This window comes from Canis lupus, chromosome 25, assembly GCF_003254725.2.
Source record: "Canis lupus dingo isolate Sandy chromosome 25, ASM325472v2, whole genome shotgun sequence".
In the NCBI taxonomy this organism is placed as follows: Eukaryota; Metazoa; Chordata; class Mammalia; order Carnivora; family Canidae; genus Canis; species Canis lupus.
The window spans coordinates 1,829,807-1,855,182 of NC_064267.1; the positions used below are offsets into that span (position 1 = coordinate 1,829,807).

At 38.8% G+C, this 25,376-nt stretch overlaps 3 long non-coding RNA genes across 3 annotated transcripts; 2 read left to right on the forward strand and 1 right to left on the reverse strand.

Annotated features, from left to right (window-relative positions):
- Positions 1-330: 330 nt before the first annotated feature.
- Positions 331-3,095, reverse strand: LOC125753657 (uncharacterized). The gene is made up of 3 exons (XR_007405967.1): positions 2,993-3,095; positions 2,529-2,912; positions 331-1,982 (listed from the first exon to the last, which is right to left on the reverse strand). It is a non-coding gene; the product is annotated as an uncharacterized LOC125753657 (long non-coding RNA).
- Positions 3,096-3,138: 43 nt separating this feature from the next.
- LOC125753658 (uncharacterized) lies at positions 3,139-6,768 on the forward strand. The gene is made up of 3 exons (XR_007405968.1): positions 3,139-3,605; positions 4,673-4,796; positions 6,461-6,768. It is a non-coding gene; the product is annotated as an uncharacterized LOC125753658 (long non-coding RNA).
- An 8,245-nt stretch (positions 6,769-15,013) lies between these two features.
- LOC118355205 (uncharacterized) lies at positions 15,014-24,895 on the forward strand. The gene is made up of 3 exons (XR_004817216.2): positions 15,014-15,560; positions 20,945-21,025; positions 23,767-24,895. It is a non-coding gene; the product is annotated as an uncharacterized LOC118355205 (long non-coding RNA).
- The last annotated feature ends 481 nt before the right edge of the window (positions 24,896-25,376 follow it).

Below are 25,376 nucleotides of genomic sequence, written 5' to 3' on the forward strand. Positions count from 1 at the left end.
ACTGAAGCATCTGTTCAATGGCCACACAAGTGAATTTGGAAACAGATCCTCCAGGCCAGTCAGCTCTCAAAGTGCAGCCTGACAGACATTTTCTCTTCATGAGCGAATCTGAGCCTGAACCATCCAGCTAAGCTGCTCCTGGATGCCTGACCCACAGAAACTATGAGATAATAAGTGTTTGTTGTTTTAATATCCTGAATTTGGAGGCACTTTGCTCAGCAGTAGATAAGTAATACATCATATAACCAATATATATCATGCTAAGGACAGTGCTAGGTGCCAAGGAATACACCGTGGCAATCAAAACCAGACATTTTGTTCTCGTGGGAAAAGAAACTTTTATTAACTTTTTAATATTCATATGTATAAATATAATTCTGAATGCACAAACAAGTTTTGAGAGAAGGGCAGATTATTATTTACTCGCAGCAGAATACAACAGAATACAACAGAATTCACCTGCACCTCCAGTCTTAACCTCTGGAATGATGGGATGAGAACCAGATGCAACCTGTACATGGGAGGGTTGTAGGGGAAAAACTCTGAGCAAAATAGTCTGGCTCTTGGTTAGGAGGGATGGCTGTTTCTCCTTCCTGTTGGAGAAAATCTTCTTTAACACAAAATGGGAAGGATTCTGGGTTCTTATTCTGCTTTAGTGGAGCGAAAATAAATTTCTCCCGGAGAAGATAAGCCAGTATCCAGGGGTGTTTCCACTGCCCCAGGTCTCAGCCTCCCTTGAAATGCATAGACATTCCTCAGAAAGGAAAATATCTCTGGAATTCTCCCAGTATTCAGACATTCATAATTCTTCCAAGGCTTGCTTTTAGCTGAAATCCCATTTTATTACTATTTGTATAGAATATTCCAACTATGCATAAACATAAAAATGTCTTCTCTCCAACCCCACAGTTATAAAATACTCATCACTGCATTCACCACAAAATGAAAATTTTGGAACAGGTTGAATGCTTTAAAATAATGAGGATGATAAAATAAATTATGGAAGAGAAACTAAAAATCTATGTACCCAGGGTCAAAAACTATCAGATGCCTAGAATAAATCTAACTAAAGATGTACAAGACCTCGGGATCCCTGGGTGGCGCAGCGGTTTGGCGCCTGCCTTTGGCCCAGGGCGCGATCCTGGAGGCCCGGGATCGAGTCCCACGTCGGGCTCCCGGTGCATGGAGCCTGCTTCTCCCTCTGCCTGTGTCTCTGCCTCTCGCTCTCACTGTGTGCCTATCATAAATAAAATAATAAATCTGGCTGCCTGCCTTCTTAAAAAAAAAAAAAAAAAAAAAGATGTACAAGACCTCTGTGTGGGAAACTACAAAACATTACTGAGAGAAAGTCAAGAAAATATAAATAAATGTAGAGAATACACCACGATCAAATGGCTGAAAGTCAGAATACTGCTAAGGTATAAGTTCTTCCCAAATTGATCCATAGGTTTAATGCAATCTTGGTAACAAACCCAGTAGGCTCTTTTATAGAACTGACAAGCTGATTATCAAGTGTTTTTAGAAAAACAAGGGACCTAGAATCAGAAACATAATATTGAAGAAAGGAAAAGAAAACTTCAGATATGAAGAATTACTATAAATCTATGTACTACAAATTATATATGATATTATCTATTATAAGACTTGTGGTATTGGCATAAGGATAGAAAAATAGCAGAACAGAAGGAGGAGTCCAAACACATATACACACATATACAGTCACCTGGTTTATTACTAAAGTTTCATTGAAATATAGCGGAGAAAAAGATAATATCTTTAGTAAAGGGTCTGGATCAATTGGATATCCATATGGAAAGAAATGAACATTGACAGCATCTCACAGCATTCACAAAAGTTCAGCGTGGGCAGAGACGTAAATGTAAAAGAGTCAAGCTCTTGGAAGATGAACTTAGAAATACAACAGATTTATGAATTTGGGTTACACACAGATTTCTTTAAAAGAGCAGAAAAAGGCAATAATCCTAAAAGAAAGAAAAGGCCAATTAGACTACATTAACATTAAGATCTTTGTTTATCAAAAGAGCATTAAGAGAATGAATCAGTAAGACAGTGGATAGTGGATAGGTAAGCTAATAACCAAGTTATATTGGAACACATATATCCCTCAAAGGACTCTTATCCTAAATATATAAAGACCTCCTACAAATCAATAAGAAGGACAACCCAGCCAATGTTATGACTGTTGGCTGCTGTGAGGTTTACAGGAGATGAAACTGCTAAACAAATTACAGTTTTTACAAATAGCTATTATTATTGTTTTATCGTTACTACCTCTCAAAGGACCAAGGACTATGTCAGCACAATAGTCTAGTCTCTGTGTGGGAAACACCCACACAACTTCTGAACACTTATTTATTGACATCCTTTTTTATTGTTTAAATTGGAAAAATAAATCCTGCAATTTTAGTGTTGTGTCTAAATAAGATTGTATGAGATATATTGACCAAATAAATCAAGCTCTCTACCTTTCCAACCCTTCAATAACCAGTAAATATTCAAACTTGTACCTGATTCAAACAAATTAGTCAACTCCATTTAAACCATCAAACTGGTAATGCTTTTGGCCACAGGGCTGGTTAAAAGTTCCATTGGTTTGCATTCAAAGGAGGAGAGGGGGAGAGCCTTGGAGGCTGATGAGACTCAGACCAAACACGTCCTCTGATAGTGAAGTATGAGACATCTTCCTCCTTCTTTTGGTTCAGCGTCATTTGCAAGTCTGAATACACTATAGTTTCAGAATGTAATAAAGCATCCAAACTTTTAGAGGCCGGAAATTTGGAAGTACAGGAGACCTTGGTCCTGCTGATTCATAAATTGGTAGGAATACCATGAGAGTCTGAGGAGCCACAGCATAGATGTAGCATGGATCTTCCATGAGCAGGAATTTTATCCTGTTGAGTAGAAGGAAAACAGCAAATAACAATGACAGTAATTAAAAGCATTCTTTTACTAAAACTATGAATACACATACTTTAAAGAGTATATATGGCACATGAACTTTTCAGATAAAACCCAAGAATTCAAAGGCTGTATCCACTTTCTGAGGGGTCTCTTTGGCAACAAGTTCTAGAATCCTGGGGATTAATGTTCAAGTTCCTTTTCGGTAGCGAAGTTGGTAAAGTGCCCCTCTAGACCAATCCCCTTATTTCACATTTGAAGATTCGGAAATCCAAATAGGCTAAGTTAGTGGCAGAACCAGGGCCAGACCCCAGGATTTCTGCTACTCCATCTCCAGAATTGTTACTGTCTTTCCAGCCTCTGACAGATGAGGTTGGCATGAAACATTGCCAGTGCAGGTTGGGTTGAAGTAGTATTCAGTGGCTTACCAAAGCATCTCAAGAAATACCTTGAAGGTTTCTGTTTGCTGACCTAAATTGAACTCTGGGATGGATTAGTCTTCATTATTGCATATTCATTAGTGAGCTTGTGAGGTTAAGTAGCATTCTTTCAAACTCACTTAAATGTAGCAGGAATGCTCTGATTGGGATTCCAATTTTGAGAAGCAGTGTGCCTGAGGGTGCGCCTCAGGGGAGCAGGACAAGATGATGATGTGATTTGTGGCCTGGATTAGGCACTGAAAAGAGGTGGGCATTAATAATAAAACACATTCACATGGTAACACACTATTCTGCTCTAAGTAGGGTTGTAGTTTTTACAGCAATCTGTGGCATTGTTGTTGGTTTGGGTTTTTTTCTCTTAAAATTACAGATAGTGGGGAGAGAGATTTATCAAGTCTCTGCTAATCAAAATCAGATATTCTAATTTTTATGAGTGCATTAATGTCATCCAAGTTTTTCTCTGAGATTAATGACAAGAATTTGAGTGGATAAACTTAACTTTTAAAAAAATAGTGGTAATCTGGGCCTTTTGGGTATTTTTTTTTTTTTTTTTTTTAGATTTTATTTATTTATTCATGAAAGACACAGAGAGAGAGGCAGAGACACAGGCAGAGGGAGAAGCAGGCTCCGTGCAGGGAGCCCGATGTGGGACTCGATCCTAGATCTCCAGGATCAGCCCTGGGCTAAAGGCGGCGCTAAACCGCTGAGTCACCTGGGCTGCGGGGCCCTTAGGGTATTGCCCAAGTGTTCCTGGGTCATTGAGATGGTTTGTCATTTCTGGCATACCTGGCAATGGGGCAACTGTAGACATGGGGCTTTGGGGTCATGCAGTGGACTGCTTCACTTCCCTCTGCTGTGTTGCTTCATTTCATACAATGTTTGAATTTGGTTTCCAAGTCTGCACATGTGCGTTTCACTCAATATGTATCATTCCTCTGGCCATGTGAACATTTCCATAATTTCTATTTAAAACATATTCATGTTTTTTGAAAGAAACCCCACCCACTTCAAATTTTTATTTAAGGAAAATCCAAAGACCTGGTGATTTTTTTTCTGATGCAGCATATAACACCAGAACATATCCATATGTATTTTAAATACAAACTTTTTATTTTACAACAGTTTTAGATTTACAGAAAAAATTAAGATAGTACAAAGTTCCCATATACCCCACATCTAGGTTCCCTATTAGCATCTTGCCTTAATATGGTATATTTGCCCATTGAGCCTGTGTTGACATAGTATTATTAACTAAAGTCCATACTTTACTCAAATGTCTTTAGTTTTTATACCATTTCTTTTTTCCTCTCTAGGATCCCATCTAGGATGCCGCGATACATTAGTTGTCATATTTCCTTAGGCTCCTCTTGGCCATGATGGTTTATCACGTTCTCCTTGTTTTTGACGATCTTGACAGTTTGCAGGAGTACCGGTAAGGTATGTTGTAGAATGTCTCTGGACTGGGATTTTTTTGGATGCTTTCCTCATGGTTAGTCTGGGGCTATAGGTTTTGGAGAGGAAGGCCACAGAAGTAAAGTGCCGTTCATACCACATCATATCAAGGGGTACCACTACCAACATGACTCACCGCTGTCAATGTGGACCTTAATTCCCAGACTGAGGTAGTGTTTCTCAGGTTACTGAAATGTAAAGGTGATTTTTTATTCTCCTTTCCATACTGTACTCTTTGGAAGAAAACCACTTACTTCAGCAGTGGGGAATTGTGCTCCACCTCCTTGAGGGCAGAATATCTACATAAATTATATGAAATTATTCTGCCTGGGAGATTTAGCTCTTCTTTTATTATTAATTATTCTTTTGGGTCATTTATTCATTCAATCATTTATTTATATCAATGTGGACTCATAGATACTTATTCTCATCCAATGCTATTTTATTTATTTTGTTACTTAAATTATTCCATCTTTGGTCTTTGGGATCTTTTTCAGTTGGCTATGCCCCTTTGACATATTCCCATTGTTTTTGTTGTTGTTATTGTTTTAATCTGTTCCACCATTATAAGATATTCCAGGCTCATCTTATACATTCCCTGCCAAATCCTAGAATCAGTCATTCTTCCAAAGAACCCTGCTTCCTAAAAAAAAAAAAAAAAAAAAAAAAAAAAGAACCCTGCTTCCTTTTATTGGAGAATGGCATTAGACACCAAGCTCTGTGTGGTTGGTGTGTTCATTTCTGCTAGAATGTCACTGCTTCTAGGCCCCATGGATACTAATGTGTGTGTGTGTGTGTGTGTGCGCGCGCGCGCTCATATCCATGAGCATTTCTATACATAGCAATCTATCTACATTAAGCTAACCGTGAATTCATGTTAATGTCTTCCCTCTAATCCATTACTACACAGATCATTCTAGGCATTTCCCCTGGCCTTTCTCTGACCCCCTACGTCAGCAGGTAGAAAACTGATTCCCCAGTCTGCCACCCATTTACTTATTTCAAATGCACATGCATCATATATCACGATTGTTAAACCATAACCCTGGGAAACAACCTTATCAACTGGAGTCTAGTACTTATGTATAGTTCTTTTACCTTTGTTCTTACAGACTTACTCTTTTTCAAAATTACCTGGGTCAGAGCCTTTTACCCCACCTCAAGTGAGGTTGTTTCAAACATTTGAAATGCATTTAGATCATTTTGGCACTTTCTGTATTTCATCCTGGGATCCCTGCTCTCCTAAATGATTTTTTAAAATTTTATGCATTAATTCATTTGTTCTTTTGCTGTGAAGTTCTGTAGGCTTTGACAAATGCGTAAAGCCATGTATCCATCACTACGGTATCATACAGTATCATTCTGCCACCCTAAAAATCTTCTTTACATCACCCATTCAATCCCTTTTCCCTCCTGCACATCCCTGACAATTTTTATACTATCTCTAATTTTGCCTTTTCCAGAATTCACATATTTGGAATCACATAGTCTATGGTCTTTTTGTATGAGCTTCTTGCACTTGGCAATATTAATTTAAGATTCATCCATGTGTTTTTTGGCTTGATAGCTTATACTTTTATCACTGAATAATATCAACTGTACCACAATTTATCCATTTACCTATTTAAGGATGTTCTTGGTACTTTCAGGTTTTGGCAATTATAAATGCAGCTGCTATAAACATTCGCATGCACATTTTTGTGTGGACATAAGTTTTCAAATCAGTTGAATGAAAACCAGGAACATGATCACTGGATTATATGGTAAGACTGTGTTTAGCTTTATCATAGACTGCCAAATAGTCTTCCAAAGTGGCTATACTGCCACATTCTACCAACTCTTGCATTTAAATGCAAGTTCCTACTGCTCCATGACCTTGCTAGCAATTGGTGTTGTGAAACTACCTATGAGATTTCCCATCAAATTACTGTTTTATTCATCACCTACTATCTCTGGGCCTAACTGACTCATCTATCAAATTAGTTGCAATATCCTATCCTTCACACCTTTGCAAAACAAAGAGTAAAGGTGTGCAAAGTGTATAGAATGCAACAGAAAAAAAGTTTTTACTTTGAATACAAAAAGTCAACAACAACCCTGCTCCCCCAAGAAAAGAATGACAGAAATGCACATTTCCACTTTATAAAATGCCTCTGTTGCAATTACAGTAACTGGATACTTTGAGAACAGCATTCTTAATACTGAGAAGTGGCTGAAAGAATCCTAAAGTCTTTCCAACCAACCAACCAATGCACTTTATTCAAAAAACTACATAGGTAGGATCTGTGTTTTCTTTTTTTGGGTATGCTTAACCCCCTCTATTAGGGAAAAGGTACTCAGTAATTTTGACTAACTGGAAATGTAAAAACACTTGGATTTCCCTATTTCCTGACTAGTGTCCTATGCATTATATCTGGCTGCCGATTCTGATTACCTTTCTTTTTTTTTTTATTACATTTTTTAGTTTAAATTCAATTTGCCAACATATAGTATAATACCCAATGCTCGTCCCATCAAGTGCTCCCCTCTGCAATGTCTGATTACCTTTCCAAATTATACCTGAACTATTAGCAAATTTACAGAGTAAATAACACTTTGATCATTGACTTCAAGTGGCTGATCAGCCCTAGTGGCACAGGTAATAGTGCTTGCTCAGGGCAAAGGGGATATTCAAGAAGATCTGCTCCATTTCAAAATGTAAATGGGAAGCAGAGAAACTGGCTTGGTATAGGGCTGACCTGGAGGCTCATTTTAGTACTCTGCTGTTCTGTTCTTTGCTGCTTTAAACAAAGACATCTGCATGGGGATGCCTAATATGTTTTCTGGAAAGATAAGAATAGCAATATTCAGCTTTCACACATAGATCCACATGTGTGAGCTCCAAATTTACACTGAAGGACTTGCCCCTTTACCTTCATGTGCTGTATTTGCGTGCTTTTGGTAATGTCTGGCATTAGGAAATATACTAACAGTTGCTTTTTTACCATCACATAGTAACACAGTTATGTTAGGAACTTCTTTGGAACCACATAATTTCATATTCAAAATGTATGGAGTGGAAGGAAGAGATAAGAATAGATGAAAAAACTCAGAAGATGAAAGCCATTAGCAAAGACAAGTATAAGTGGCTCACTTCATCTTTATCCTGCAGCACACTACATGAACACAAAACTTACTTTCAAAGCTATGTAACACATGTTATTATGCATGTATATAGAAAATTGACCATCCCCCATTTGAATATCTGTACAATTAACTGCTCCTGGGGGAAGAAACAGTATATGATAGCTATTGCCATGGAACTTCCAAGTGGTTTTCCAAATGTTATCAGTGCCATAACTGATGGTCATTACCAGCTGAGTATTCATGGATATAAATCTCTGTAATATTTTATGCAGTGTCCTTGTGCAAGAACTTAAACTGCCTATATGTTGTGAAATCAGACATGTATAGGTGGGTCTGTGTCAGCCAGCCAGACTGTTGAGAGGGGTTCCATTTACATGAGGATGGATGAGTCTCATGGGAGAGGCAGTGATTGGATTCATTGATGGACTGCCCACATGGCTAAGATTCCCAAATAAGGATGGCACAGGGGCTACCACAGAACCTCTCAGGCATCAAACTTTTAGGGAAAAGAAATTCACTCTCAGGGGAAAGCCAGAGGCAGCTGTCCTCACGGAGGTCCAGGGAGTCAAAATGTGAGTGGGCACAAGGATTTTAATGGAGTAATGCCTAGAGGCCTGCACCCGATTATGAATAAATAAGTTTATATTCAGATTTATGACTCTAAGAGTTCTGTATTTGGATCAGTCCCCCAGAATTGAATCACACCTAGAGAAATTCATGAAGTTAAGTTTCTGAACAGGCAAAGATGATAATTTGGCTGCCTTAACCCCATTTACTTGGCTAGCCCAAGCCCCTCAGAGTTTTAGTCTCTTAAATCAGAATTCAGTGTAGTGGATTTATTATTTTTAACCCCAGATTTATTCCATGCTTATCAGTTGCATATAAATGATGGAATAATAGATGAGTTGTGTTATCCATTCTGTTTTCATATTTTATTAAAGTACTTAATTGGGCACCTGCAGCTTGATTTCCTTTCCAATAGGTCTAATACTGCACAGACTCTAGGATGATTTACATGTGCTACAGATTTATCATGTAATCATGTAAACCACTTACAAGCTGAATTTACTCATCATATATGCCTTCCAAGAGCACTAAAACAGATCACCTCTGCATGGTGTCTGCAAAAGCAGAGGTTATTATTTATTTCATTTTATTTTATTTATTTATTCATGAGAGACATACACAGAGAGAGAGAGGCAGAGACACAGGCAGAGGGAGAAGCAGGCTCCATGCAGGGAACCCGACATGGGACTTGATCCCAGGTCTCCAGGATCACGCCCTGGGCTGTAGGCAGCGCTAAACCGCTGCGCCACCAGGTCTGCCCAAAAGCAGATGTTTTTTAAAGGAACAACTGAGATAACTAGGAAAAGAATGGTATTTTATGGAGCAGCATTATCTGTGGAAGTCCCTTACTAGTGCCATGATTATTAATAGTTGTTAATGACCAAAGGGCACCATGGTCAAATAAATTTGTGTTATGCTGAGTCAAAGTTGACCCAATGTCTTTACTGAAGGACATACCAGTCTTTAATATGCTAATGAGTTATGAATCTCTAAGAGGGAGCCATGGTGCACAGCATTTCCCAGCCCCATCTGACCTTGAAAGTGGGTTTGGTGTGCAAGTGCTCTCTTAAATACATTTGGAATATTGCTATCCAGAGTGAGCAACAAAAATCTGGCTGAAATCCTGGTAGGCATCTGGGGATGGGGTAGCATCTTGACACTGACTAGATAACTACACAGAGGTGTTGATGAAATTTAGCCCAAAGACAAAAGGAGGAAATAATTCAGCAACACTATCCCTGAACTGTTTTCACTAGATCATATTAGGAAGTGTTGGGAAGCTGTGCAAGAGACCCACTCTCAGCTGTTGTTTTAAGCTTAAAATCTCTTACTTCCAAAAAAACGTTTGAAAATTTTCCACTTCCACCTTGTGTCCAATTCTGATCTCAGCAGAGAGCAACTGTGTCCATCCACAGGTGGCATGGAGAGCTGGCATCCCATAGAGAGTGCAGGAGGGAAAAAAAGATCTCGAGATGGTGGTTCATGAGGATTCAGTCAACAGTGTCTGCTTGTAGCATCTGCAATACAAAAACCAGGCACTTTCTGAAATGCATAACAAGGCCTTTGGAGAAAGCAGCAGGTGTCCTAAAACAGCTCAGGGGACAAGGAAATTGGGGTACACAGGGGGCTCTACTGGAAATTGTCTCTTGGTCACCTTACTTAAAGGTTATCACCAATGAGGAACTGGACATTGGTCCCATAATCCACTATGTAATCTTTTTAGTTTCCTACATATAGTAACCTTTGTTGAATGTTTACTATATGTTACGTATTATCTCATCAGATTCTCACAAGTCTTTGCGTTGCTGAAGAGGAAACCGAGGCATGGGATGGTAACACAATGTGTCCCCAGTGCACTGTGAGTGGTAAACACAGGTCTGTCAGACCCTAGAGCCTGTACCTTCTCTGCACACACAATTCTCCACAGAAGACATGCTTTATCCTTCCAGTCATTAGCAACCAATCTTTTGTCAGCTTTTGTAATTCCCAAGTTAAATCACACCTCCGGTATCATGCACAAGACCCTGTACTGGTAATCATCTTCCTAGCCATACAGGGGAGAAGAACCGCATTTTGTCTTAAGGGGCTTAATTCTACCTGGATATATTTAGAATGAGCAGATATCCAGTTTGCCCAGGATAGTCTTGGTCTATATGTTATTCATAATGGGTCTTGATTTCGCTCTCAGAATTATCCTGGACTGGATCAAAAATGTATTTTTATCCTAGATATATTTCACATTATTAAAATACTTTTTGCCAAGAAATTTTAAAAATGTATCTTTGAGTAGAAATTAGAATATTCTGTAAGGAGGAAATGAGGCAAGAGAAGGCTTACACTAGGCCTCTGACTTGAGTCCACTTACCAAATATGCATAGTTGAAATATGGATAAGCAAAAGAAAAGTATCTAGATTTACTCAGTGTGCTATTTTTATTACTTTTTGAGCAAAATGCACAAATATTCCACATTAATATAAGATGCAATGCAATTTCAGATGCTATTGCCAGAATATTTTATTTATTTAGCCAGACCATCTTAAAAAGATCACTTTGTAGCATCAATTTTCTGCTTAAATTTAACCATGGTATTATCTTAAGTTTAGGAAGAAGCATAAAGTAGAATAAACCACTCAAAATGGAAAAAATTAAAAAACTAAAGAAATTCCTGGCTTGCTGTTACTTTTTAAAAGTATATATTGAAAACTATATCCATATTATTTAGTTTTATACTTTTGTATAATAATTATATGCTTTCATTTTTGTCCCAAATTTACAAAGAAGAAAAGGAAGGAGGGAAAGAGAATAAATAGCATGATGTATAAATACCTTTCCAGGACTAAATATTGAATCTTTGAAATAAAAATTCAACGTCTTTAACATAGCCTACCAATCACTCTGTGCTCTGGCCCTTCTTTATCCCTCTAGATTTAGTTTACTTCATGTTGCTGCTCATCCTCTGATCCCCAACCTCATTGACCTTCTTTCAATAACTCAAACTCACCATGTCCCTTCTCACCAGTCAAATTGTTCATCTCCTGCCTCACTTAGTTCACTCCTACTTAAATCATCCACAAAGTACTCTCCAAGAGCCAGTGCCATAAGTTGGATTATTATTATTCTCCCCATTTCCAAGAGAAGAATATTTTTCCCCATCCATTGATGTTGGGCTTGGTATTGGTTTCCACTGGCTAATGACATGAAAGTGGATAACAGGGAAGAATTTTGAAAAGGTCATGCATAATTCATTTTGTCTTCTCATGTCTCTGCCCTTGCCATGAGAAGAACCCTCCTGGGCTGCCTGCTGGGCCCGAGAGGAGCATGAAAGGCAAGTCAGCAGAGCCACCCCAGTGAAGCCCATCTTAGTTCACTGATCCTCACTGAACTACAAGACTAAAGAAATTTGATTTTTCATTGGTGCTGAGGTACCTTTTGGTTCTTGCTATCAGAAATAACTAACTGATAGAGCTGTGTATTTCTCTTTTGCCATCTTTACAATTATAATTTTACATTTATTAGGGCTATGACATAATTAACGTATCTTTCCAGCACTGAGCATACACACAGTAACAAAGATGGTGCCTCACTAGCACTCAGCAGAGTCTGACATATAGCAGGCAGTCACTATATACTTTAAAAATATATATAAAGGAACTAAAGGCCCCTCCATGAGCAGATATTATGAATAATGAAGAAATAAAACAGGAAGATTAAATTTCCTAACTTAAAGCGGTCAAATGGTTAACAACTAGATGTTTGTAATCTTTAAGAAGCCAATTCCCTTGCTGGGATTGTTATTTGGACTCTCTTGTCACCTGCATGCTAAAATCAAGAACAAAAGCTGTAAACTATTGCATGTATTTACAACAGGAATCAGTCCTGATGGAAAAGTCAGCTGTCAAATTAGGCCAGGGCGAGATTGATTTTTTTTTCTCACATTAATCACTAAACAAATCTATTTCCTCTTCCTCCATTTCCCTCTCTTCTACACCACAAGGGGAGAATGAAAAGAAAGGGAAGGAAGAATGTCTTTCCCATGAGTCTCACTAGACAAACCAGCAGGCAGGCTGAGCATGATTGATGGGGAAACTACCAAGGACCAGCAGTGTTTCAAAAGAGAATAGAAAGACTACTTTCAGGGCAATGCTACTCAGAGCTGCAATTCTCTGTCAAATAATGTCAATTCTTGCCAGAAATTCACTTAAAAGAAGATATTTCTAAGATGCTATTGAATGTTTCTACAAATAAAGATCCAAATTCTGATTTTGTCCTCTCCCAATATAAGCTTATTAAAAGCATTATGTGAATCAATTTCTCACAGGACTTAGATGGTGACAGTCACAGCTCATGCCTTACCAGCTGCCCAGACTTCGATCAGGCTTCTCACGTGTCATGGAGCTAATTCAGCATGTCATGTGCTCAGCATCTCTTATGAGTCACAGTTAACATCAAAAGTTCTAAGGCAAGGTCACCCACAAAGAGCAGGTGCATGAAATCATCCACAGGCCTCTGGAAGCACTGTTCTTGGACACTAAGCATCTGCAGTGACCACAGGATACCCATGCATTCCTCAGAGGGAGAAGAGAAGTGGATGGAGGCATGACAATTTAGTGGACACTGTGCCCAGGCCTGGGGGAATGAGAGGCCACATGGTTCCTTCTTTCAGTTCCTCATTCACTCATTTATTCCACAATATGTACTCAGAGCCTTGACTGTGCTGGGCATTGAGGATAGAAAGATGGACAGTCCTTCAGGAGAAGACAGAGAACGAAACAAGAAAGATCCATACACTGTGCTAAAGGTAGGATAAGGGGTGAGCACAGGGCAGAGGATCACATTGGAGAAGAAGCTGACCCAGTTTGCGAGTGGTCAGGGAAGCTTTCCTGAATGAGGAGACATGTAAGCTGACATTTGAAAGGCAAGTGGCAACTATCGAAGGTGATCAGCAGTAGAGAAGGTACTATAGGCATTGAAATCTGTTGTGCCCAGAAACAGGACAGAGATGGTTGGTGGTGGGACGCTGGGACTGTAGCACAAGGTATGGTTGAGGTGAAGGTTGCAGTAACAAACACAAAAGAAGACAATGGATGAGGCACCTGGGTGGCTCAGTTGGTTAAATGTCTGACTGGTGATTTCAGCCCAGGTCATGATGGGTCGTGAGATTGAACCCTGTGTTGGACTCCACCCTCAGCTGAAACTGCTTGAGATTCTCTCTCCCTCTCCCTCTGTCCCTTCTGCTCATGTTCACTCATGCTCTCTCTCTAAAATAAATAAATAAATGTTAAAAAAAAAAAGCCACATTAATGCCCCAACTCTATCTTTAACCAAAAGATAACATTTTGTAGGAACATTAGAGGACACGAATGTTAAAAATATGTGCAATGCTTACTTTGTGTTACTAACTCTTTGGAAACTGAAAGTCATTTTCATGAGTTTAGAAATGTAAAGATGAATTATATATAAGTTGTTCTGCCCTGAAAATGAGGTTAGTAACTTGAGATATGAAACACGAGAGGAAGTCCAAGCCTCTGGAGAAAACTTTCTGCTGAACTTTCAGAAGAGGCATCAAAGAAAGTATTGAAGAGAAAAAAGCAAGTGCATCGTATCTTTGATGAAATTAGATGATTTCTGGTCGTTTTAGGCTCTAGAATTTGACTCTTAATGGTGTAGTGATAGTGCTTTCACCTTTTAAAAGTGTTTTTATGCATGAGATATAATTTAATCTTCAATCATTATCTTTGTCAGATTATTATTTTGAGACTTGAGTGAAAAAATACAACCCATACTGTCCAAATAAATGAATGTCACCGACATCATCCTACCCCAATAGATTTCTCTGGCCTGTAGCAACATCCAATTCATTTTCTTTAAATCTTACCTTCTTTCAAAATCGAGTGACAATTTAAAATACTTTCTTGGGGGTTTGGAAGCAACCACTTGTACACAATAAGTATTGGTGGAGAAAATTCTCACAAATTCCTTCATATCCAAGTGCCATCAGCCAAGGAAAATTAGTTCTCTGTGACACCCACCGTAGGGACGTTAAAAAGAAAACCAGTTCAGGTACCTTTTAGGGGATGATTTGAGAGACGGTGCTAGGGCAGAAGGTAGTATTTCTTGACCTGTGTGAGGAGATTTTCTCTCTTCCTCAACAACAACAACAACAAAAATGTTGTTAGAGAGATGTATAGGCAGAAAAATAGCCCCCAAAGATGTCCACTATCTGTCAATACGTTATGTTATATGACAAGGGAGAATTAGAGTTGTAGATGGAATTAAGGTTGCTTATCAGGTGACCTTAAAATAAGGAGGTTATTCTAGATAATCTGGGTGGGCCTGGTTCAATCAGTTGAAAGGATTTAGGAGCAAAGTGGAAGCTGCCCTAAAGAAGAAATTCTGCTAACAGATTTAATCGTGTCTGTGTGGATGAGATTTCCAGCCCCGCCTGGCCTACAGCCTCCCCAGATTGCAGACTTGCCTCCTCCTACCCCCTGACAACTGCAGGAGTCAATTCTTGCAATGAATTGTTTAATATATATCACCTAATGGCACTGCTTCTTTAGTTGAACCCTGGCTGGTACCAGAGGTTAGGTGGTTATTTGGTGACAGCCCATTAACTATTTTTCAGTAAGAGTAACCCTGCTTTATGAACCAGAATAATAAAACTCAATCTTCAACTCTGTGTAACAAATGACCCTAACATTGTTTGAGTGTCTATAAGCACATAATCTGTCTGGCTTCTCTGCAGCATAACCACTGAGATCCCCAGTCCATTATATTTCTCTTGCTGAGCAGCATGCATGGTATACCTAAGAAATAATTATAAATAAATACTGTCTTGTTTCAGAATAAAGTCCAGGCAGATTTTTTTAAACAAATTTCAAGAGAAGCAAAGTGATCTCGAGGTAAAGTCATCTGCCATCAGTGTTAGAAGTTGACACTTCCACATGTGTAAAAATGTATGTGCCTAACCTTGCAGCTCAGTGCATGCTCTGAGTGAACGCAGGCTGAGTGAGCAGAGGACAAACAGACCCGGAATTGCAGGCCAGCAGGAAATGGTGAGTTCTTGGTACCTTCTCATCCTCCCTCCAGACAGGAGCACAGCCTTTTTCTCCCCTTCTGGTGAATTTCTGTGACCTCTCCCACCTCGGATCTTTGTGAGTTGTGGCAGGTCGGTAGATCATAGCAGAAGTTTGATCAAGGGAAAAGATTGCTCCCTGGGAGGAAACCCTCTAATCCAAGCTGCTGGCTGTTTCTAGATTTGACATAAATTAACTTGCTGATTAGGATTTAGCAGCTATCAATCACTCTGGCATCCTCAGAGTCATGAGGAGAGGAAGCTGTCTCTCTCCGGGAAATGATTTTTCTACTGTTTTCCTCCTGCAGCCCTAGGCCAAGCTTGCCAGGCTAGGGAAGACACTTTCATGGTGGGCTCCTGAGATGGGGATGCTGGAGGAAGTTCATGGCATGGAGAATACAATGGATTTCCTTCAAGAATTTATAATAGATAAGTCTTTGAGATGAGTAACAGTCTGTAAGTCTGAGGCTTGGGGAAAGTTTTGCGAGGGGGTTGACAGAACTCACAGAGTTCTAACCCAACAACTAATTAAATAGAGATAATCTTAGTTTATGACAATGGGTAGGTTTTTCCTTGAGTTGAGATGTCGCTATAATAATAATGAGGAATTAGAGGGACCCCTCACTCTTCAGAGGCCCCTCTTTTACAGTGCTTGCATTACATAATAATTTTACCTCTACATTAGAGTGCTGTGAAAACTTATATATAGCGCTGTATATATAGATTCTTGCTCATGAAAATCTTTAATAGGGATTTATTTGTATTAATCAAAGTGGATAAATATAGCTTGAGTTTTTCCTGCATAGATTGCCTAATATGATGATAGAGAAAGATTTCAGTGGAAATGTTTAAGTATAATTTTGAGCTGAGATGTTTCCTAGAGAAAAGTATAGAAAATTTTCTATCAAGAAAGGAGCCCAATCTCAAGAAGATGGCTGAAGAAAGTCTATTGAAAGATGAGGATTATAGGACCCCCAGCAAGAACAGGTCTGAGAGCTGGACCCCCAGCAAGAACCAGGCAACTGGATGGATTATCTCATTCTTCAGGACCATGCCTAATTGAGTGTATACAATTTCATAGCAATCTACCCCAGGATGAGGCAACTTCATGGTCCCTTTTCCACTCAGAATGCTTTAAGATGATCCCTAAAGTCCTCTTATTGCTCAGCGCCCAGAATATTACTTGACCTATCAAACAACACACATTTTAAAAAATTCTGTTCATCTGTAAATTTTATTGGAGACTATATTAGAAATCTCCAGAGAAACAGAGCCGATAGATAGATAGATAGATAGATAGATAGATAGATAGATAGATGATAGATGTAAATAGGCTTGTATTTTAAGGAATCGGCTCATTTGTTTTAAGGAATTGGTTCATGTACTTGTGGGGGCTGGCAAATTTCAAATTTGCAGGGCAGACTGCAGGCTGGTAATGTGGAGGCTGAGAAAAATTAAGGCCATCCCACCTCAAGTTTAGCATTAGCACAAGTACAGCCATCTTAGGCCCCTGGGAATAAGAGCTGAACTTTACAGGAAAAACTGCAGAATGTCCTCAGCAGGGAATCCCATATCAGAAAGACAGCAGAGCTCAGAATTGCTCTCGGCAGAGAATCCCATATCAGAAAGACAACAGAGCCCATGCCCGTGGTAGAAATTCCCATATTAGAATTAGTACAGAGCTCAATGCCCTTGAAAACCCCATATCAGAATGTACACAAAACTTGAGAAATTCCTCCATCCCTTCTGAAAATCCCCTAGACCAGCCTATAAAAAACCCAGCTGTAACCTACTTTGGGGTCCAAGTCCCTGCTCCGCTGTGTCGGGTATACTTAGACCCAAGCTCGAGCTTGCAAATAAACCCTCGTGTACTTGCATCGGTGTCGGCTCCTTGGTGGTTTCTCAGATTCGTGATCTTGGGCACAAGAGTAATTTACCCCCAGCTTTATAAGTTGGTTTTATAAGATATAAATGATACATTATATTGTGTAAGTTTAAAGTGTACAGTGTGTTGATACATGCATATATTGCAAAATAGTTATGGCCACCATTAGCTAACATGTCTATCACATCCCATGGTTACCATTTCTTTTTTGTGATGAAAACATTTAAGATCTCTTCTTAAGGGCACCTGGGTGGTTCAGTGGTTGAGCGTCTGCCTTTGGCTCGGGTCGTGATACTGGGGTCTTGGGATCGAGTCCTGCATCAGATTCCCTGCAGGGAGCCTGCTTCTCCCTCTGTCTGTGTCTCTGCCTTTCTCTGTGTATCTCTCATGAATAAATAAAGCTTTTTTTTTTAAAGATCTCTTCTTAACATTATTCAAGTAAATGAAGAAGAATTATTAGCTATAATCACCATGATGTAAATTAAATCCCCAAACTCGTTAATCATATAACTGGAAGTTGTACCCTTTGACCAATATCTCCTCATTTCTCCCACACCAATTCCTGGTAACCACCACTCTATTCTCTGTTTTTCCAAGTTTGGCTCTTTTAGGCTCCACATATAAGTGATATCAGATAGCATTTGTCTTTCTTTTTCTGACTTACTTCGCTTTTGATACTGTACTCCTGAATCCGCAGGCAGTCTGGAGAGAGAATTTCTTCCTTCTACATAAGTCTCTTCTCTTAAAACTTTCAACTGATAGGATGAGCCCCATTCACATTATGGAGAGGTATCTTCTTTATCGAAAATCTGATTTAAATTTTAATCACATCTAAAAAATACCTTCACAGCAACATCTAGACTGCTGTTTGACCAAACAACCAGGTACCCTAGTCTAGCCAATTTGACACATAAAATTCACCATCACTGGGGAAAAATGTCTTTAGGAAAAAAAATTAGTTTTAAAACTGAATTGGAGTTTCAAAAACCCAAGTCCAAGGTGTTTGTAGAGTAGAGGAAATAATTTTGGTTTGATAACCAAATAACACATAGTCTAGTACCATTTTAGTGACTCTGACTATGTGACTTTGGCTAGGCACTTGACATCTCTGAACCTTGTCTCTATGAGGTAGCCTGGACTATATACTTTAGTTAATTCTTTTTCTTTTTTTTACATTGATTCAATACAAAATTAATGAGTTTCTAAAATGGGCCCCCTTGGGTCTATGCTAGATATTAAAAGTTTTCTATAGATCAATGTTGTGCCCAAGATTGTGAATCCGAGAAACCACCGAGGAGCTGACCCCGATGCAAACACACGAGGGTTTATTACAAGCTGGAGCTTGCGTCCAAGTACACCCGACACAGCGGAGCAGGAACTTGGACCCCGAGGTGGGTTATAGCTGGGTTTTTTATGGGCTGGTCTAGGGGATTTTCAGAAGGGCTGGAGGAATTTTTTCCACTCCGATATGGAGGAAAGGGTGGGGGAGTTTCTTAAGATCTGATACGGGATTCTCCGCTGAGGGCATTCTGAGCTTTACTGTCTTTCTGATATGGGATTCCCTGCCAAGGACATTGAGGACATTCTGCAGTTTTTCCTGTAAAGTTCAGCTCTATTCCCAGGGGCCTAAGATGGCTGTACTTGTGCTAATGCTAAACTTGAGGTAGAATGGCCTTGATTTTTCTTGGCCTCCACAATCAACAGTATAGACATAGCTTAGAGAATTATTTTCAAGTTAGATTTTGACAAGTAAAACAAAAGTTTTATAGCTGGTCTGTTTTGCCTTTTTCTTTTTCAAAAATTTTCCTTCCAGTGTGGCAAGCTTCTATTCCAAGACCTATCTTCATGAAGAGCTGGAGGCTAGGATTTAAAAATATTGATTTTTGCTGAGTTTAGCTCTTGCTTGAATGTGATGGGTTCTTTGGTTAATGTCTAATTAATGACAAGGCAGAGCCATATGGTTTAACAAAAAATATCATTAAAATAATAAAAATGTAAGTGACTTCCTGGCCTTTAAACATCACTTGCAGAAAAGAAACATATTTTATAGCAATTTAAAACCACAAAAAGACTAACTAGACATTTTAAAATATACTCCATTCAACAATGTACTATATTTTATTTAAATATATTGAATAAAATAATGGACTAAGCATTTCAGAGACCACAGAATCTCCTGCAGCCTGGCTTCAAGGGGCAGGGCTTAATTTCCACCTGCTCCTCACTCTTAGCTCTGCCCATGTCATTATTGGAGTTCAATTTGCCAACATATAGCATAACACCCAGTGCTCATCCCATCAAATGAACACCCAGTGCTCATCCCATCAAGTGCCCCCTCAGTGCCCATCACCTAGTCACCCCATCCCCCCGCCCACCTCCCCTTCCCCTTGTTCGTTTCCCAGAGTTAGGAGTCTCTCATGTCTGTCACCCTCTCCAATTTTTCCTACTCATTTTCTTTCCTTTCCCCTATAATCCCTTTCACTGTTTTTTTTTATATTCCCTGTGTCAGTGAAACCATATGATGATTGTCCTTCTCGGATTGACTTACTTCACTCAGCATAATACCCTCCAGTTCCATCCACCTCGAAGCACATGTTCGATATTTTTCCTTTCTGACGGCTGAGTAATATTTCATTGTATGTATATACATTCCTATGTCTCAGAGTCAACAGCAAATCTCCCCTTTCTGGCTCTGGATAGAAGAGGCCATGGTTTTTCCTCACATTCATGTAAAGCCTGCTTTTCATAATTAACTTTTTACAATGCAGGCAGTAGGAATATCGTTTATTTGTTTTTTAGATGTATTTATTTTCAGATATACTTTGATTTTTAAGATTATTATTTCAGAATAAACTCCACTCCAATATGTGGTTTAGTTCTTTGAATATCATAAAGTCCTACATATGTACTTTTCCAGAGCCTATATTAATCTTAAACAAAAACAAAAACAAAAACAAAAACAAAACCAGGGACACCTGGGTGGCTCAGCAGTTGAGCATCTACCTTTGGCTCAGGGCGTGATCCCGGTTCCAGGATCAAGTCCCACATCGGGTTCCCTAAAGGGAGCCTGCTTCTCCCTCTGCCTGTGTCTCTCCTCTCTCTCTGTGTTTCTCATGAATAAATAAATAAAATCTTAAAAAAAAGAAAATCCCAAAATATCCTCTTATGATCACTTCAGTCTTTTTCTCTAGCGTGGTATTTAAGGGGAAAAAAGGTGTGCATGTCTTTATTCTCTTCCCTTTATTGTGTCTCCATACTCTTACAAACAAATGTTCACTGGAGAACACACAGAACTCTAAGGAATTCTTATCCCTCACTTAAGGAAATTACTTAGTTCTGTTAAAACATCTATCTAGTTTATATCACTAAAAATAGCTCCTAATTCTCAGCCTGGAGAGTCACCATTGTTCACCTTCTTGCATTTAGATGTTTCTCTAGATTGATAAGTAGGTGCTTAATTTTCCTTTTTTCCTCCTCAGAAAAAATGGAGAGTTTTTCTTAAAGGCAAATTCACCACTTAAGAAATAAGACAAGCAGCTCAGGGGAGCCTGGGTGACTCGGTGAGTTAAGCATCTGCCTTTGGCTCATGTCAAGACGTTGGGATCCTGGGATGGAGCCTCAAGTCGGTAGGCTCCTTGCTCAGCCTGCTTCTCCCTCTCCCTCTGCCCCTCCACCCCTCGTGTGTGCTCTCTCTCTCAAATAAATAGTCTTTTTTTTAAAAAAAGAAAAAGAAATACAAGCAGCTCAAAACTTTCGAAATAAAAATTTTTCAGATTAAAAAAAAATTAAAAAATAAAAATAAAGAAAGTATATCCTAACAATCTCCTTCCTAGGCATTTACCCAGAGAAATGAAAACAAATGTCCATACAAAGACTTACACAAGCAGGTTCACAGAAGCTTTATTTGTACTAATTCAAACCCAGAAACAACCATTCAGATAGTTGATAGATAAACAAATTACAATTAATAAATATAATGGAACAGTTCTCAGCAATGAAAAAGAACAAACTACTGTTTTTACCCAACAGCGTGTATGCATCTTAAAAGCACCACGTTTAGGGAAAGAGGCCAGACTCTTTCAAAAGACTACATACTAAATTTACATGACATTTTGGAAATTAGGGACATAATCCTAAATCAGTGGTTGTCAGGGCTGGATATTGAGAGACATGATTAGCTGATAAGGGGCATAAAGGAACTTTTAAGAGTGATAAAAATATTCTATATCTTGATCGTGGTGAAGGCTAAACTCATTGAATTTAAAAAGGGTGAATTTTACTGAAGGTGAATATCTCACTAAACCTGACTTTTACTAAACTACTTAGTGCATATACAATGGTAGAGTACCCCCTTTGCATGTGCTATATCTTGGACTAGCTTCATTGAATTAGTGTTGGCATGTCCACTTAAAAATGAAGAAACAGCTTGAAGTAAGTGGCCAGTTGGGAAGTGAACCCACATCTGCTGATTTTCTGCCCAGTGCTAATATCATTCTCCCACATTACACATATCAGTAGAGATGATTTTTTTTTAATTAGTGATTTTTTTTTGCATGTGAAAATAATCATCTTTTGCAAGGATTTAAACAAATACATATAAAAAGAAAAAAAAAAGAAAGAAAGAGAAAAAGAAAGAAAGAAAGAAAGAAAGAAAGAAAGAAAGAAAGAAAGAAAGAAAGAAAGAAGAAAGAAAGAAAAGAAAGAAAGTCTAAATGCTCTGTGGAAGCTTTTTCTTTTGAGCAGAACCATGAGTGATGCAATGAAGGGACCCATGAGAACACCTAGGGGAAGAACCTTCCAGGTGAAGGGAAAGTAAGTGCAAAGGATCTGAGGTAGAAATAGATTTGGAAGGTCCGAGGTGCTGCAAACTGTCCCCTCTTCTTAGAAGGCGCTTCCTTCACCCAGCCTTGGAAGGTCCTCCTCTTTTTTTTTAAACCGTAGCATTGAATAGAGTGTCACAGAGTCACCAGCTCACTTTAAATGCTTCAGTTTATCAGTGTGATATTACATATGTGCCAGCCAGTTTACGCTTTAACAGGGACTGGCCCTCAGCTCTGTCTCTTGGGGAAGCTACTACAAGCCATCTGGTAATTGTATTTCCATTATAAGAAACATACCCTAGCACACTGTCAGGAAAAACTGGTGACTTATTACCATGATGACTATTAGAACTCTTATTGATGAAATTAAGTTTTGACGGTAAGTGGATTCACTACAAGAGTTTAGAGCTATTCTCTACCGTAGCCTAAAGTGCCTATAAGAACACAGTTAAGTTTCTAACCCACACTCAAGCATTGTGCCTTAGACTTACCATTTTATAGTCCCCTAATTGGCCATTGGTTTAAGATGGGTTTTGATAGCACTGCGCAAGCAAAAAGGCAGAGATCCTGATGATTGTCCTATCTTCCTGAATGACACTCTCAGAATTGCCCAATCTTGCAGAACATTTGTATGAATGTTGTGTGTCTGCTTTGCTAATGAGTGCTTTGTCTAATAAATGTGATTATATCCTCAGCGCAGGGCATTATAGATATTATTAAAAGTGATAATATGTATTGGCTCTATTCTACGTGCCAGGTACTTCAGTATGCTCTGAGGATAACAAAATGAAAAAACTGACATAGTTAACCATTCTCCCAGAAGCACCCCTTAGTGACAAGACCAAAATTCAAAAATGTACATGATAAATTATTTAAATTAATGAAGTGATAAGAAGCAGATAGTCAGGTGACCAAGAGAGTGTGTAATAGGAGTATAACCAAATAAAGGAATGAAAAGGAAAATTTACTCACAGAACATGATTTAAGGTATACTTATTTATTATTATGTTCAATAGCTAAGAGTCACAGTCCCTGGAAAAATAGGCCAAAGTACTAAACATCTGTTGAAAATATGAGAGAGGGCCTTAAAGATTGAGCCTTGCAGTTTTAGTCATTAATATATGTCCCTTTATAATGCTTTGACAAAAGGTTTACAAAATGACTCATCTGGGCAGTGCAGACATGAAGCCAGGGCAAATAAACATAAAATGGTTGTAGCCAGGTGTCTGGTATGATGCAGAGAGATCCCATTCATCAAATGCATGTTTAATCTGCAGATGCCAGGGAACCAATGTGTCAGAGCATAAGACGATATTTTTGCCACAGAGTTGTTGATGGATGAGGAGACAGAACAATGGGATATCAGAGCTGGAAGGCGTTCCAAATGTGTGAATGACTTAGCCAACTGTAAACCTGTTCTTGACTGAGGTCAATTGGGCTTCCTGATCAGACCTTTCCACCCTGTGCTTACCTCTCAACAGCACAATGGAAGCCACAGCCATGAGATGGAAGAGGAGCATGATAAGCCAGAGAACACAGGAGAGCCATACACATGGATGGATCCTGGAAACAGTCATTACCATCTTGGATAAAGGCTCACAAGGCTGTATCTTCACTGATCTATGGTTGTGGGACTATATGTGAGCTTTTTCTTTGTTTTCTCCATCTTCCAAGTTCTCTATAATGAGAATATCATCATAAGAATAGCTACAATGTAAAAAAAAAAAAAAAAAAAGCTATAATATATAAGATTTCAAGGTGGCCTAAAATTATGCTATTCATTTAATTCTCAAAATAGCCATATAAAATAAAAGGATGTTATTACCCTAGTTTAACACATGAATCCTGCTGAACGCTAAGGAAAACAAAAAACCCAAGCTATGGAACTCTTGAAAAATAGAACTTGGATCTGAATCTATGTCTGTATAAGATTAAGTTTCAGCCACAACTAATGTATGTTACTCCTTTTGTAAAAATTATTTATTTTAGGGACGACTGTGTGGTCCAGTGGTTGAGCATTTGCCTTTGGCTCAGCTTGTGATCCCGGGGTTCTGGGATCGAGTTCCATATCGGACTCCCAGCATGGAGCCTGCTTCTCTCTCTGCCTATGTCTCCACCTCTCTCTCTGTGTCTTTCATAAATATATAAATAAAATCGTTCAAAAAATTATTTATTTTAGAAAGAAAGAGAGACAGTACACACAGAAGGGAGGGGCAGAGGGCGAGGGAGAGAGAGAATCTTAAGCAGGCTCCATTCTCAGCATAGAACCTGACATGGGGCTTGATCTCAGGGTCCTGAGATCACACCCTGAGCAGAAGCCAAGAGTTGAATGCTTAACCAACCGAGTCACCCAGGCATGCGACTACTGTATATTATTCTAAAAAATAAAATTGGGCAGCCCTGGTGGCTCAGCAGTTTAGCTCGACCTTCAGCCTAGGGTGTGATCCTGGAGACCCAGAATCAAGTCCCATGTCTGGCTCCCTGCATGGAGCCTGCTTTTCCCTCTGCCTGTGTCTCTGCTTTTCTCTCTGTGTGTATCTCTCATGAATAAATAAAATCTTTTAAAAAATAAAAATAAAAAAATAAAAAATAAACTTTAATTTGACAGTATTTTGCACTACTACTTTTTTTTTGGCTAATCAGACTCACTTTAAATAAAATTATTTATGGCACAGATGTAGTTTCTTTCAGTAGAATGATATATGTTGTGACCAGAGTTAGGCAAAATGTTAGAGCTATCCAAATTCAGTTGTTTAATTTTTTAAAGGCAGAAGAAATAAATATACGTGTCTAAAAATGAAGGGAAAATGTAAAATTTCATCATGTTCAAAATTATCCACATACAGAGCACATATTTGCATCGTACAATCCTATTGAATCCAAAGGGCTTTAGATTCAGACAGAAAATATCTGCATGTATCTTAGAAACAAAGAAAGGTAAAGTCCAATCAAGTAATCTATCACAATGAGAGTTAAAGACCAAGCTGGCTGAGAATAGCTGATGTGAGCAACAAGACTAATCCTCTTTCCAGATCTGAAGCTATGATGTAAGAACAATAAAAGGGAGCTCCATGAACTTTCCCAAGTATCA